The sequence below is a fragment of the Bombus fervidus genome, chromosome 17, assembly GCF_041682495.2.
Source record: "Bombus fervidus isolate BK054 chromosome 17, iyBomFerv1, whole genome shotgun sequence".
Classification (NCBI taxonomy): Eukaryota; Metazoa; Arthropoda; class Insecta; order Hymenoptera; family Apidae; genus Bombus; species Bombus fervidus.
This window is the reverse complement of record NC_091533.1, coordinates 7,762,363-7,777,429: the sequence shown is the minus strand read 5'-3', so window position 1 is coordinate 7,777,429 and position 15,067 is coordinate 7,762,363. Positions and strand designations below refer to the sequence as shown.

Sequence of the window (15,067 nt, the reverse complement as noted above, 5' to 3'; positions counted from 1 at the left end):
CCATCCGCTGTCAATGGTGAGATCCAGATACCTCATCTGGGATCTCACCGGTACTTCCTCTCCGTCAATGTCCACGCAGAGTTCAGGAGGGGGGGGGGGTCGAAGAACCCCAGTGCCTCTGACTTGGTCGGCGACACGTTCAGGCCTAGTCTCCGAATGGCGCGCACTTTTCACGCCACGGCCGTCTCCGCGAGCCTCTGTGTCTCGTACCACCCGCGATCCCCGGCCAAGACCAAGGTGTCGTCTCCATAGCACACCATGTCCGTGCCCGCAAGGCGCTAACCACAGCGCTGTCGCCGTCCGATACTAGTTGGTGTCTTTCGGTGGTATTTTGCTGTCGAGTGCCGCCACAGATATATCTCCACTGCATTTTTTACATATTATCTTATTATCAACTGTACATTTGCCGTATAAATATTTCCCGCATCTTAAACAAATTTTCGTAATTTTGTAACCTTTCCAACTTTTTACATTTTTTTTAATTTGCGTTTATTTTACAATCAATTCTCGTTACAGAAATTTTTTACTTGACAAGTTTTTTGTAATATTAAATTTCAACTTGTTGATGGTTTTATTGCATGGTTTTTTTCCTGCGATTCTTTATATAAAAGTAATGTATGCACCAGATTTATAACAATTTTGTGAATTCTTTGTAAATTGGCCCCATACTGTTGATACCATTGCAAATTTCTTGGTTCGTAAACATTGGCTTCTTTCCCTCTTCTTATCAAATCGTATAAACCTCATAATTTCAGCAAAGTCATTATTATTCATTCAGTGATTATTACTAATATATATATATAGATATTTGGCATTTGCGCTCGGATTCTCGACATCTGACCCTGGATTCACTCCATTTAACCACAGATTCTCGTCATTTATCAAAGAATTCTTGTCATTTATCAAAGAATTCTCATCATGCCTCAAGGATTGCTAGTTATTTATACAAGAATTCTCGTGATTTCTTAACCAATTCTCGCCATACAAATACGAATTTCTGAGAGTTGTCCTTGAATTTTCGAAATTTGGATACAAATTCTCCCCTTTCGACCACCGCGGATATTCGTCATTTGCGCTCAGATTATCGACATTTGACATTGCATTCACGCCATTTAACAACAGATTCTCGCCGTTTATAAAAGAATTCGCGCCATTCCTCACGGAATTTTCGTTATTTATACAAGAATTCTCGTGATTTATTAATGAGTTCTTACCTTTTATCAAAGAATTCTCCTGATTCTTTGGTGAATTTTCGTCATCGTTCAACGATGACCATTCAAATATCGTCAATGCTCGTCATCCGAGCTCGTATACTCGCTTCTGCAAATCTCATACTCGCTACTGGAATCCGCGTCCTCGCTACTGAAATACGCACACTCGCTACTGGAATACGTATTCTCGCTACTGGAATACGTATACTCGCTACTGGTATCCGTATACTCGCTACTGGAATCCGTATACTCGCTACTGGAATCCGTATACTCGCTACTGGAATCCCCGCCATTCAGACTAGAGTTCTCGCCGTTCATCTCGTCACTTGACCATGATTCTAAGACCCTTATCCACGAATTGACGTCTGTTGTCCTCGAATTTTCGAAGTGCGGTGGAATCCATTGAACAACTTCCTCGCTGGTTTCGTAGCGTATTGGATCACCTATTACTTTGCTCCACCGCTTTGTTTCCTTTTGTTCTTCTGGAGCTAAATATAAATAAAGATTTTAGTGTTATTATTGTACATTATTTACGAACAGCCATATAAATGACACGACGGTTTATTGATGAACAAAGACTTCAATGAAATTATTATAGGATAAGATATTAACGACGTGCATCATCGAATAGAAATAGAACAAAATGAGCGATATGAATTTCATGAATGGTTTATTGAAAGCCATTACTTTCTTGTTAGAGAATGATAAACTCGTAGTTTGAACGACTCAATGATTGTTCTTGAATTCTCGAAGTTTGGACAGAAATTCTCCCCATTCGACCACCGCGGATATTCGGCATTTGCACTCGGATTATCGACATTTGACCCTGCATTCATGCCATTTAATCACAGATTCTCGCCGTTTAACAAAGAATTCTCGCCATTCCTCAAGGAATTCTCGTTATTTATACAAAAATTTTTGTGATTTATTAATGAGTTCTTACCTTTTATCAAAGAATTCTCCTGATTCTTTGGTGAATTTTCGTCATCGTTCGGCCAATCCTCTGCATTCATGAACGGATTTTCATCATTTGTATAAAAATTTTCATCATTTATACAAACATTCTCGTTATTTATTACTGAATTCTCCCTATCGAGATACAAATTCTCGATATGTGTCCATGAATTAGCGAAACTTGAACGTAAATTCTCCTCTTCTGGCCGCTGATTATATTCCCCATTCAAGCATTGGTACTCGTCGTATGAAAACCCACAGTCGCTATCCGAGCATGTATATTTCCTACTGGAATGCGTATGCTCGTCATTCGAATACGTATGCCCGCCATTCAGACAAGAATTCTCGCCGTTCATCGCACTTGACCATGATTCTACGTCCCTTATCCACGAATTGATGTGTGTTGTCCTGGAATTTCCGAAGTACGGTGGAATCCATTCAGCGACTTCCTCGCTGGTTTCGTAGCGTATTGGATCACCTATTACTTTGCTCCACCGCTTTGTTTCCTTTTGTTCTTCTGGAGCTAAATATAAATAAAGATTTTAGTGTTATTATTGTACATTATTTACGAACAGCCATATAAATGACGACGGTTTATTGATGAACAAAGACTTCAACGAAATTATTATAAGATAAGATATTAACGACGTGCATCATCGAATAGAAATAGAACAAAATGAGCGATATGAATTTCATGAATGGTTTATTGAAAGCCATTACTTTCTTGTTAGAGAATGATAAACTCGTAATTTGAACGACTCAATGATTGACCCGAACTACTGATGATTTGTGTCAACATATTGATAGCAATAAATTTAAATCTAAATAAACATAATCGTGAATAAACCGAGAATGTTTATGCATTTATTCTGCTTACATGCTTTTTTATTGCACGTATAAAAATAAAAATTCCTAAACATTTCGTACTAGTCGTAATACTAACATACCTGCTACTGTGTTTTCTGTGCGAATCGAAGTATGTGCAGGAATATGTGCTCTTAGCTGCGATGAACCTGTAGGGACCACCACGTTGTCCTCCACGGGTCTCGAGGTACCATCAGGATTTGGTGCGCGAGGCATCATGTCCGAAATGTCCGGCATAATTATAGTTTACGTATTTCAATCTTTATCGTATTCCGCCAGCAAGTCGACCACTAAGCGCGTTATATTAAATTAACTCTAGACGTTAGTTTCGAAAACGCGTCTATACTGGTCAGCAGAATGTGACTTCTTGTTCTTGAAATCGTAGATGTTTTCGTAGCCGACAACCTTAGCGGAATTAATTAGCACGATCGCGCCCGCCCCCCAATTTCGCTTTCGTAGATTCAATGCTTGTTTAATTAACAATTAAAATTAACACCTAACACTGAGTTTTCAATTAAAAAATCACTATTAATTTCCAAAAAGTCTTGATTACTACAAGTGTCTACGAGTGCTCTCACAGAAGAGCGAAGACTAGGTGACTCTTGACCGAAGATGTTTAACCAAATAACAAGTAAATGTTGTCGAACTAGTAATAAATGTCATCCCCTACCATCGGTCGCTGTCAGGGTGGGAGAGGCCCCGGATTACCGTTAGGGTAAAGTCCACTTACTCCATACCTCACCGTATTGTAAACTTTAGGTATGTATTGTATAAATTAAGGAACTCCGCATTAAGCAAAATCTTTAATTCTTATGGTTTATGAGCAATAACTCAATTCCTTGGAAATAATGTGTGTCCGAGCAAATACGATTGAACAGTTGCTGATTATCTCGGCCGAAGGATGGATTAGATTATATGGTGCGTTAAAGGCACCTAATAGTTTCATTGTAGTATTTCCAGGTATACTTCAAGGCTTGTTTTAAATATATATATATATATACATATACACACAAAATTCTTTACATTGTTAAAAACGAAACGGTACCTTCCGTAATAAAGATTGTATTATTTTAAGTTGATTCTTGTTGAAGTTTCAAAAAAATAAGACGATCAATCGAAACGATTGAAATGAAATTAAATAATTCGATGATTCACAGTAAATAGACTCTTATTTGGCAACAAATAACTCTGAGTATTCAACAATTAAGTACTATTTTATATTAGATAATGTCGGATATATATCTGTAAAAGGATTTATTGCAAAAAAGAAATATTTATTTTACACGATTGTCCTGCATGCTAATACATATGCTTACGTTTTGTTCGCACTGTATGTCTTCATAAATTGAAAACTATAAATGCTTACTGAATCTTGTTCGATTGCACCTGTGTCATATCTATAACTATATTCTCGCCAATTTGCTTCGGATATGCGCCATTTGAACTCGGATACTCGACATCTGACCCTGGATTCACTCCATTTAACCACAGATTCTCGTCATTTATCAAAGAATTCTTGCCATTCTTCAAGTAATTCTCGTTATTTATCCAAAAATTCTTGTCATATATTAATGAATTCACGCCATGTAGATACGAATTCCCGAGATTTGTCGTTGAATTCTCGAAATTTGGACACAAGTTGTCTTCATTCGACCACCGCGTATATTCGGCATTTTTGCTCTGATTCTCGAAATTTGAATCTGCATTCACGCCATTTAACCATAGATTCTCGCCATTTATCGAAGAATTCTCGCAATTCCTCAAGGAATGCTCGTTATTTATACAAAAATGCGTTTGATTTATTAATGAATTCTCGCCATATAAATACGAATTCCCGAGATTTGTCCCTCTTAGTCCCATATAATTTAAATGCATCTTCTTCCTTACATCTTATTATATGATGCATTATACGGCGATCAACGATAAGATAAAATGCCGTCTTTACTTGTTCTTCATTTATATGCCGTTTAGCGTATCCCTCAAAATATTATGAATTGATGTCCTACCTGGTTTGGGACTTGCATCTATTTCTTTCTAAACTGTTTCCTCGGGCCCAGTCTTACTCTCTACTGTCAACGATCATTTCTTTCCTTTTTGCCCTTACGTAAACGCTTATTTATAATATTCAACTCTGATTCGCTTGAAAATAGCTTTTCATGCGTTCTCATGCCGTTTTCAGTCGCTGAAGTTTCTTGTTCATCGCACACTGAACTATCTTCTTCTATATCCGTTATTGTCTTTTTATAATATTTTTTTTAAAAGTCTTAACATTTCTAGAGTAAATATTTATTACAGTATAATACCATGTACGGAATACAAAATTATTGTCAAATTTGATTTTTCTTTTCCTGTTATAACAACATTACATAAAACACTCTGCGTGAGATGCTTTCTGTCCGAGTTTTACAGATAAGTTTAGATGGCGTCCAATTAACTAACAAACTGAGGTGTATTCTAGTCGAATGGACAATAGCAAGTAAGAATATAGTCTGTGTTGGCGATATTTATACGAAAACATTGATGAGTATTGACCGTTCTCCACCAACGGTTACTCGAGTGTGGAGTTGGGAAAGCTTTTTCCGTGTTTTATCGAAATGAGCAATAACCCTAAGAAACTCCTCCACTTTTAAACTGTTTGTAACAATGGACTGTAAAAAATGCTAAATTTTGTAGCGGCTCCTTAGGATTTTTATGAGTCTGAGTTGATAGGTCTTGATAGCTGGTGGCTATCTTGATCGAGGGATGGATTATGTTTTAGGACAAGATTACGGCTATACCAGCTGCTATTATTTGTTATTACTGACTTTGTTTGACATTTGACCTTGAGATAGCCTTTTCTTTATACTGATTGCATTTATTTTAAGAATAACTAAAATATTTTGTCGGCGGTCAAAATAACCGCTCACGGTAGGCAAGGCAGAGTACAAATTTTTCTCATAAAATAAAAGAGCAAACTAAATGTAAATTCCGAAAGATATATTGTATGCATGTTTTAAGAAAGGACAGAAATTATGGAGCGATATGATAAATTTTAAATATGGTTAAATTTATGTAACAATTTGAGAGCGTTCAATTGGACCTCTGCTAAATATTTGATGGATATCTTGGCCGTAGAATGGATTAGAATATATGGTAGGATCACGAGACGCAATATTTTTATTACTATATACGTAACCAAGTATATTTCCAAGTATATATAAGTAAAACTTGTTTTAGATATGTATATTATATATACACAAAACTCTGTACATTATTAAAAACGAAACGTTCTCTTTCTTAATAAAAATCGTATTACTTTACATCGATTCTTGTTAGAGCTTCAAAAACGTAATAATTTCAAAACGATTGAAATAAATTATATAATTCGATCTTTCATAGTAAATAGACTGGAGGTAAGGATAAATAAAACTAAGTATTACACACTTAAGCACAATTTATTATTAAATAATATCAAATACATACTTATACAAAGATTAATTGAAAAGAGAGGTACTTTTCGTACGCGACTATACTCTATGTGCTTATGTTCTTTTCCAGTGCACGTCATCATACATTAAAAACTATAAACGCTTAGTGAATCATTTTCGATTGCACCTGCGCCTTCTACCTCTAAATTTGGACACAAACTCTCTCGATTCGAACACCGCGGATATTCGGCATTTGCCCTCGGATTCTGCACATTTGACCCTGCATTCAGGCCATTTAACAAGAGATTCTCGCCGTTTATAAAAGAATTCGCGCCATTTCTCATGGAATTTTCGTTATTTATACAAGAATTCTCGTGATTTATTATTTAATTCTCCCTATTGAGATACGAATTCTCGATATGTGTCCATGAATTAGCGAAACTTGAACATAAATTCTCCTCTTGTGGCCGCTGATTATATTCGCCATTCAAGCATTAATACTCGTCGTACGAAAACCCACAGTCGTCATCCGAGCATGTATACTTCCTACTGGAATGCGTATGCTCGCTATTCGAATACGTATTCCCGCCATTCAGACAAGAATTCTCGCCGTTCATCGCGTCACTTGACCATGATTTTAAGTCCCTTAACGATGGAGTTACTCCCCTCGTCCAGACATTCACACCAGTTGACCACCCTCTCACTTCGGTTGTCCGCGAATTTTCGTGTCTTGTCAACGAATTCCCGACGTACGGTGGAATCCATTGAGCGACTTCCCCGCTGGTTTCGTAGTGTTTTGGTTCGCTTGGTACGGTGTTCCGCCGTTTTATTCCCCTTTGTTCTTCTGGAGCTAAATATGAATAAAGATTTTAGTGTTATTATTGTACATTATTTACGAACAGACATATAAAAGACGACGGTTTATTGGTGAACAAAGACTTCAACGAAATTATTATAGGATAAGATATTGACGACGTGCATCATCGAATAGAAATAGAACAAAATGAGCGATATGAATTTCATGAATGGTTTATTGAAAGCCATTACTTTCTTGTTAGAGAATGATAAACTCGTAATTTGAACGACTCAATGATTGACCCGAACTACTGATGATTTGTGTCAACATATTGATAGCAATAAATTTAAATCTAAATAAACATAATCGTGAATAAACCGAGAATGTTTATGCATTTATTCTGCTTACATGCTTTTTTATTGCACGTATAAAAATAAAAATTCCTAAACATTTCGTACTAGTCGTAATACTAACATACCTGCTACTGTGTTTTCTGTGCGAATCGAAGTATGTGCAGGAATATGTGCTCTTAGCTGCGATGAACCTGTAGGGACCACCACGTTGTGCTGCACGCGTCTCGAGGTACCATGAGGATTTGGTGCGCGAGGCATAATCTCCGAAATGTGCGACATGATTACTGCTTAATTATTAAATTGTAGATCGTACTCCGCCAGCAAGTCGACCACTAAGCTCGTTAAATTAACTCCAGACGTTAGTTTCGAAAACACGTCTACACTGGTCAGCAGAATGTGACTTCTTGTTCTTGAAATCGTAGATATTTTCGTAGCTAACAACCTTAGCGGAATCAATTAGCACGATCGCGCCCACCCCAATTTCGCTTTCGTAGATTCAATGCTCGTTTAATTAACAATTAAAATTAACACTTAACACTGAGTTTTCAATTAAAAAATCACTATTAATTTCCAAAAACTCTTGATTACTACAAGTGTCTACGAGTGCTCTCACAGAAGAGCGAAGACTAGGTGACTCTTGACCGAAGATGTTTAACCGAATAACAAGTAAATGATGTCGAACTAGTAATAAATGTCAACCCCCACCATCGGTCGCTGTCAGGGTGGGAGAGGCCCTGGATTACCGTAAGGGTAAAGTCCACTTATTCCATACCTCACCGTATTGTAAACTTTAGGTATGTATTGTATAAATTAAGGAACTCCGCATTAAGCAAAATCTTTAATTCTTATGGTTTATGAGCAATAACTCAATTCCTTGGAAATAATGTGTGTCCGAGCAAATACGATTGAACAGTTGCTGATTATATGGTGCGTTAAAGGGACCTAATAGTTTCATTGTATTATTTCCAGGTATACTCCAAGGCTTGTTTTAAATATGTATACTATATTTTAAATATGTATAGATATATTATATATATATATGTCGGAGATGAAAGGACAACGGGGTCACCCGTTGGAATTGCTTGGAAAAGCCTCAATAGCATTCACGAAATAACCCAGACACAGTCATTCGAAACTTGAGACAATGAGCTTAGGCTCAAGGCGACAACCGGTCGCCGAGCGTAGCCGCGGTCACGGGATGAATGTTTCACCTAACAGAAAAGTACCAATATTGTGAGACACACGTTGTATTAACAATCAAACCCTGGGCAAGAGCAATGTCGCAGTTATGCGAGTCTGCCTAGCAACGGTAACAGTTTGTTGGTATCCCAGGCCAACGTTAAACAAAGCCAACGCAACCGTAAGGAAAAGAAAGTTTCCTTGACTCAATTGTTCTTGAGATCTGCTTGGTGAGTGACACATCGTCTAGAGAGCAATATAAAGAGCGTCATAGCGAGCGATACTTTTGTGCATAGAAATTCTATTCTGAGTTTAATGAAGAGTGAGACAGTGGACCGTGGATTCGCTATATCGAACCTAAGGTCATTGCCATTAGCGTCTAGTTACCGCGGTCACTGGTCGATCTTATTTCATCTGTATCCGTGATAATAAACGCTGTCTTGATTGTGCAACAACAATGAACAATCCAGGCGAAGATTTTTTACACGCCCATAACCCAAGCCCCAACAACTCAAACCCGACATATATATATATATACACACAAAATTCTTTACATTGTTAAAAACGAAACGGTACCTTTCGTAATAAAGATCGTATTATTTTAAGTTGATTCTTGTTGAAGCTTCAAAAAAGTAATGCGATCAATCAAAACGATTAAAATGAAATTAAATAATTCGATCATTCACAGTAAATAAATTCCTAATTAGCAACAAACAACTCTAAGTATCCAACAATTAAGTACTATTTTATACTAAAATATGTCGGATATATATTTGCAAAAGGATTTATTGCAAAAAAGAAATATTTATTTTACACGACTGTCCTGCATGTAAATACATATGCTTATGTTTAGTTCCCACTGAATGTTTTCATAGATTCAACACTTTGAATGGCCTTGCGAATCTCCTTCTTAATTGTACCTCTAGCCCATATCTATACGTATATTCGCGCCATTAATCAATGGATTTTCGATGCATGCTTGAATCAAATGAGCTACTTCCTTGCAGGGTCCGTAGCGCTTTGGTGTGAGTTTCATTGCGATTCACTACTTCCTTTCCCCCTCTTATTGTAGAGCTAAATGTGAGCAAGGATTTCAGCGATTCTAAATTATTTACGGGCAGACATTTAAACCATGACGGTTTATTAATGAACAATGACGCCAATGAAATTATTATAGGATAACATATTAATTACGTGCATCATCGAATTGAAATAAAATAAAATGTGCGATATGAATTTTATGAATGGTTTATTAAAAGCCATTACTTTCTTGTTAGAGAATGATAAACTCGTAGTTTGAACGACTCCCTCTCGCCGCCGGCGATTTTTGAGGCACTGCTGACGAGCGAGAAGGGCAGAAAGGCCATAGCCTCCTTCTGTGAGCTAGTTATGTCGCGAACAGTTTCAGCGGAGCGGCTGAGGGAGCGGGATTCCTATCCCGAGAGAATCGGCTGACGAGGACGCAGCGGTGCCCTTGTAGCGCCTACACGGAGCGCGCGAGGGCCATCGCGACCTCCGATGGAGGAGGACCAATAAGTAGTCCGGTTGGGGATTCGGACGGCCCCCGGGAGGGGACGCGACGTGACATGGCAGCACACCGCGCCATTTGCGAAAAGAAAGTTGCGCGCGGGGGGCCTGGTGTGTCACCTCAGCGGTTCCCGGGCACCCCTTAATCGCAAGAGGGACGGTCATCGTGAAGGTTTTGTTCGGTTGGAGTCCGACACTACCACCCCACTCTTCCCTCTAGAAGCGGCGGGTGTCTGTGCGGATTTCCTCCACGGAAAAAAAAGTTTGAACGACTCAATGATTGACCCAAACTACTGCTGGTTTGTGTCAACATACTGTTAGCAACAAATTTGCTTACATGCTTTTTTTATTGCACGTATAAAAATAAAAATTCCTAAACATTGCATACTAGCTGTAATACTAACTCACCTGTAATTGGGCTGTCTGTGTAACCAGCAAATTGTGATAACACGTATTCCTTGCGACGCGAGTCCTCTAGCTAAAGGGATCGTCATGCCGGAAACCGCCAGAAGCAACTAAACCAGGTAACTAAGCCATCGTGCTTGAAAGATTTATAATGACTCCTCTTTGTTGATATGAATTTGGTTTGTTCTTCGCTATCAAGCAGACCATTAAGCGCGTTACGTTAAATAAACCACACACGTTAGTTTCGAAAACACATCTGTACAGGTCAGTAGAACGTGGCTTCTTGTTCTTGAAGTCGTAGATATTTTCGTAGCCAACAACACCAGCAGAATTAATTAGTACGTTCACGCCGCCGAATTTTGCCTTCGCACACTCGATGCTCTCTAATACGTCCTTTTCGAGCCTCACCTAAAAAGTATCATACAGTTATTTATTATGAAAACATTACGTATTATTATTAATTCAGAGTTCCGATAAAGTATGAAAATTTTACAATGTGAAATTTCCATCTTATTACTGTTATTTCGTTCGCTTTTTTTTTCGTCTTGTTAATTATTATCTTATAGACTCTTTAACACGATTGTTGCCATGGAGATTACTGATGACCGGAGCACCAAAATTAGTAGAAATACGTAATTTGAATAAATGTCAAGTGTTGACTACCACTGGCACCACTGGCTGTCGAACATGAGAAAATCCGCGTTTACCTTAATGAATAATAACCCTAAGGAACATTTCGACTTGAAAGATACATGATGGCAATTAAGGATCTTGAGAGTAAAGAAGACAATGTTAAATCTTGTGGTGGGTCTTCAGAATTATTGTGGGTCCGAATAAGTATGACCGATGTATGGATTATTGTTTATAGTAGGATCCGGAATATAAAAACATAGAACAATTATTTAGCAACGCGAATAAACAATATGAGATAATTTATAATCGTAAAAAAGAAGTGAATCGAGCGAAATTGCACTATAGCGGAATTTGAGCCGCCGGTGCCTTCAGTGAGATAAATTAATTAACGCTTTGACTGCCACGCCGAAATCACATGTTTCCCGCATGACGCCACTGGAGTAGTTTTATTATTCAAAGCATATAATGGCAACATAATAATAAATTGATGATGTAAGACAACATTCTTCCCCAATGGACCGTTTATCTTATTGGTGGCGCCTTGTTAACTGTCGATAGCGATATATTATAACAAGGCTTCGTTTATTTCAACAAACCATTCGCATTCGTTATTTCGTCGTAAGCAAAACGTCCAGAATATATTGTTGATACGTGTAGAAGATATTAGTAAACAGTTTTTTGCTCATTTCATGCAATTTGCTCATTCTATATATAATATTAAGGTATATGCACACTTCTAACTTCAATTGTATGATTATAAAGCAGCATTTACGATTATTTTCTAAGATGTGCTTATAATAATATTCGTAGATTATCCCTCAAAGATAGTGATGCAAACACAGTGCACCGTTATATGCAAGATTTGTTCTCATTTTTTTTTCTTATTGATGTTTTAATAAAAATGTTTGATGTTGATATGCCATGATAGAGTGCTGCTGATGTATAGGTCGGTATGAGGTGCTGCTGCTTTCTTCTCATTTATGAATCGTGGAGAAAAAATTGTAATACGTGTTTCAGGATTTGAATCTGATGTGAGAACGTTCGTCAACAACGGCGCTAACCACTGCTCTGCCGTCGTCCGGTCGGGGATAGTGTTTTTGTGTAGCAAGCCACGGGACAGAAACCGTTGGAAAGTTTTGCTGTCGAGTGCCGCTACATGTTTAATTGTTCAATGGGACATTTTTTGTTTTAAATTATCTTCTATGTATAGGTTATATTCAATATGCTCTAACTGTCAGTTTTCATACAATTTTTACAATTGTAAGAAGTTCAAGCGCTTCGGACACCAATAACCATCGTGGTGTCACAGAAGAAACCGTGGCCGGTCATATATGACCAATGTGGCAGTCAAAGTGTTAACTGTTGACCTTCATGAATTCAAGCTTTGATATCTTATGAAATATTTATGTATTGTACAACTATTTTCATTGTTAAGAACATAGTACGCACGTATAAATATTTTAAAAGAATAAATATATAATTTAGATTACTATCAGAATCAATCAGACAGTTTTTGCTAGAAACATTTGTTAAATAAACGGAATGGCGTTGACACGAAATAGCATTTCGATGCTTAGACCAAAATTTCCAATGAATCAGGAGAAAAGTTAAATTTATAAATACAGAAGCTTGTGCAGCGTTTGGCAAAGTATGGAAACGGTAGAGTATTGCCGTTGCGGTTGATAATATTGGTAACCGCATTTAAATGACGGACATAGTGCGGTTCTCCAAATAGGATACTTTTGAATTGTAACGCCAACATTGGCGGTACGTACTGACAGAAAGCGGAGTTTCTAATGGACACTTAACTTCAATTAAACTAAAATTCAAACTACCCGACGTCGATGTTAGTAACGCCGTTCCGCCGGTTATTATACTGGATCTAAATCGTGTGAACTAACACGAAAGGATACCACGAGCCAGGAATCGGACCGATTCATTACCAGCCAACTAAAAGTACCAGACTTCTGATACTCAGTAATGTTATATGTTCTACCTCATTAACATGTTTGTTATTAAAGAGAAAATGCCTGTCTGTTTATTGCATTCACGTGACTTCGATCAAATCAAATTATGTAATTGACTTTATTTCGATATTTTTTATTTATATTTTATTTGTAATGCGTATGTGTAATTCCTTGATATTTAGAAATTAGTTCGTATTAGAAAATTCAGTATTTTTGACATTACGTTAGATATTCTTATTCATTATAGTCGAATATTAGAAAATTAATTAAAATGCAGGCGATTTGTGACTTTTATCGAAGAAAGCTATATCATAAACAGTATCACAGTGTAGATATAGGTATAACAAAAGAAATTTTCTTTATTGCAAATTTTCACTAACTTTTAACTCGCCCTTTTGTCTAGCAATAATATGTACAAAATTTGTGAAACTTGAAACTAACTCAAATTAAATTAACTAAAGAGAATGTACTTTAATATACATACATATACTGCAGGTACAACTCGTCTGCGTGTAATCGATAGAATTACACCGACGCGACGTGACGACATAACGCGGAATAATTGAAAATATTTCGCAGTGTCGCGAAAATCAACGCACGAATCGATCAAATATTAGTAATCAAACGTACTGACGGCGAAAACACAAGCATAATGAACCGACTTGTTTGCTAACGTCGACGTGGCGCGTGTATTATTTACTCATTAGTGTCATTCACAAATTCGATACGCACACGAAACGCACTATGCCGACCCCCTGCACGTTTCTCCAATTCATCGACATTAACGAGGCGTTTCGGTGTCAGCAGTGAAATTTCGCCGTGTTAGGGAGTTGTACGTCGAAAAATCCAAAATCCAAGCCGATTATCATCGGCGATGGCGCCAACACTAGGTTTGGTGGACGGTGGTCGACCAGAAGCCAGTTCTCGTGGCTCGCAGTTAATTCGCGAAAATTCGCTGATACAGATTATCGTTTAATCCGGATGTTGAAATGTATCAGGTTTGAGAGAATCCGGGAAATCGAAACTAGCTGTGTGAAATCAATAGTATTTGATTAAAAAACAAGGAAGAGATGATTGAGTTGATAAATATCAGACTGCGCATATTATCAACCCATCAGGACGTTAATCGTTCCGTCATCTTATGCAAACTATCTAAAAAATCAATATTTGCAAGCGTGTCGAACATTTTACTGAATAGAGTTGTCTGATTAATATTTCTAGTTAGCGCAATCTTAGCAGGATAGCGCAGGAGCAAGAGAGATACTGTACCCTATCGTTCATCACCGCACGTTCTATATCGTTTTACTCGTATATGTGATAATATACAGGGCGTCCCAGTATTGATGGTAGAACCTAGAGGAAGTGATCGTGCAAAATAGGACGAAAACATGGAATAAATTTTGTTCATTTGAGGCTTTGTTTTCGAGAAAATGGACTTTGAGTTTCCTCCAATTCGAGAGTCGAACATACCTGTATGTGCAGTGTGGTGGCCAGCATTTTCATCAATTTTTGCAGTAATAAATTAAATCTTAAGAATGATATACTTTACTCATAAACCTATTGCATGTGGTTTGTATCGTGATTTGTTTAACCAAATTCAAAGTCGACTCTCTCGAAAACAAAGCTTCAAAGGAACAAAATTTATATTTTCGACCTATTTTATCACGTACAATCACTACCTCCAGATTGTACCATCATTATTGGAACACTGTATAATGACAACTGTATTTCGGTCAATACGCGTGTTTATCTTTATGATTGCGTTGAGTCT

The 15,067-nt window shown here is 37.4% G+C and overlaps 1 long non-coding RNA gene and 1 pseudogene across 1 annotated transcript in view; one reads left to right on the top strand and one right to left on the bottom strand.

The window, feature by feature from the left end:
- Window positions 1-15,067, top strand: part of LOC139996302 (uncharacterized) — an 80,155-nt gene that overhangs the window by 25,864 nt on the left and 39,224 nt on the right. The gene's annotated exons all lie outside the window — the stretch shown is intronic.
- LOC139996261 (3-hydroxyacyl-CoA dehydrogenase type-2-like) lies at window positions 9,529-14,793 on the bottom strand (annotated as a pseudogene).